This window comes from Populus euphratica, unplaced genomic scaffold (assembly GCF_000495115.2).
Source record: "Populus euphratica unplaced genomic scaffold, PopEup_1.0 scaffold920.1, whole genome shotgun sequence".
In the NCBI taxonomy this organism is placed as follows: domain Eukaryota; kingdom Viridiplantae; phylum Streptophyta; class Magnoliopsida; order Malpighiales; family Salicaceae; genus Populus; species Populus euphratica.
Window position 1 is genome coordinate 59,095 of NW_011500779.1, and position 2,174 is coordinate 61,268.

Below are 2,174 nucleotides of genomic sequence, written 5' to 3' on the forward strand. Positions count from 1 at the left end.
CCCAAAATCATCATTTTTCTTTTATAAAATAAAAAAAATCCAGAAAGACAAGCGACTTGGTTGATAAGAATAGAATAAAAAGGGATCTAAATGCATAAATGAGAGATGGAAAGACCAAGCTGGATCTTTGCAATATTGAAAACTCAACTGCACCCTTGAAGAAACTAAATGTAAAAGATAATGCAAATTCAACATTAACTTAAGTGAATATTAGATGAATTTGCATAAAAATTACGTTTGAGGGCTTAATTAGATTTTTAATAGGTTGACTTGATTTAATCATGGGCCTAATTAAATATTTAATTAAGTTTAAAGATTGATTTAGGCAAAAAAAAAAAAGAAGAAGTAAATGTAAACACTTAATTAGACTTTTAATGGGTTAAAGTAATTTTAATAGAGACTTAATTAGTGAAAAATTAAGTATGAAACTTAATTTGGGTCTAATTGAGATTGAAATTTTAAGAGATCAAATTTATTTTTTACAAGTTTAATCAAATGGAATCATAGGTGAAATTGCAAGAAAATCAAAGTTTTGATGTCAATTAAAGGTCAAATTAAAGAATTTCAAAACTAAGAACCAAAGTGCAATAGACTTACAAGTTTGAGGACTGAAATTATCAAAATCAGGAGTCAACTTAGAAGAAATTGAAAATTTAATGGTTGATAGAGTTCAAGTTGCATAATCTAGAATCCAAAGATCAATTTGAGAAAAACACTCAAATCAAAGGAGTCAAATTAAGATTTTCAAGGGCATGATTACAAAAATTAAAAAGTTTCAAGGTCAATTAAGGATGCATATGCTAAAATTAAAACAACAAAGATTAAGTTAAAGCTTGTAAAATCTCAATTAGAAAACTTCAATTTATAGGGTTTAAGTCGAATGATATATCACTCAATTTTAATAAAGAGAAAAAGTGACATGTTGGTGGGTCTCTATTTACCATTTTCTTCAGCCTAAAAGGCTAATCAAGTTGTCACTTTCAGATAAATAAACATGACATATCTAACCATTTCAAAGACTCTAACCACTACCATTTGACCCGAAATCAAGAATGGCTTGATCCCTTATATCCTGTCTAAAGAAGTAAGATCCTAAATTGGATAATTTGTGTCCCAATCTCCACATTGACCTTGACAAAGTATTCGACCCAATCATCCATGACCAAAGAAAATTTCACCATGATTGAAAGAACTTTAAAGTTGTTTTTTCATATGTGATTTATGTTCATAAAAGGACAATAGCAGACTAGACACCCTTTATTTTTATAGATGAAGACTTTGAAAGAAAGAATGCAAATCTTTCTTAACAAACTATTGGCAAAAACCATGGTTTGTTTCCTTTCCATTTCTGGTTTAAGTTTGCTTATATAAGCTATATGCTCAAAGGAAGGGAAAAAAACTATAAAGAGAAGAAAATAGAAAGCTTAGAGAACATTAAACCATTAATATCTCTTGATAAAAAGGCTATAAAATAGAAATAAAAAAGTGGAAGGCAAAACTTATGAATCCTAGATTGGAAGTAGAAATACTAGGGATCTAAAGCTTGAAGAAGAAATAAGAAATTCCAAGCAAAGTCTCTATTTTTTGTTTCTTATTATTGTAATTATTCAAATAAGTTGTGTTAAGCATGCTTAAATTATAGTTGCTAAGTTTACATAACTTTTCTAGGTTTTTGAGGCTTTTTCTGGGTTTTCATACATTTTTAGGTTTATGTTCATTAGTTGAAGATTATCTTAGGTCTTTGTTTTTCATGTCTTTTTGATCATTTGTTGATTTTTGGATATACATACAAGCTTTTTGATCACTAATTTAAGGTCCTAATGGCTTAAAACACTAAAATCTTGGCTTTTGATCCTTGATTTTTTGTTTGTATTTTTCACATAAAAAATCAAATAATTATTGATTAGTACTTAAAATTGTATTTTTATCAAGATTTTATATCATCATTTTGTATTTGAAATATCAATAACTCCTTAACTAATGCATGTTTTATACTAACATATCTAATAATATAAGATACCTTTCATTTATGGTAAATGTTCATTTTAAATGCAGGTCTATCACATAAATGAAAGGATTAATTGATGAGTTTAAGAATTGAAATTAAAAGGACAAAGAGATAGCCAAACTTAGAAAATAGATGTCGGTGCAATCCAAACTAGAACATTGTTTGG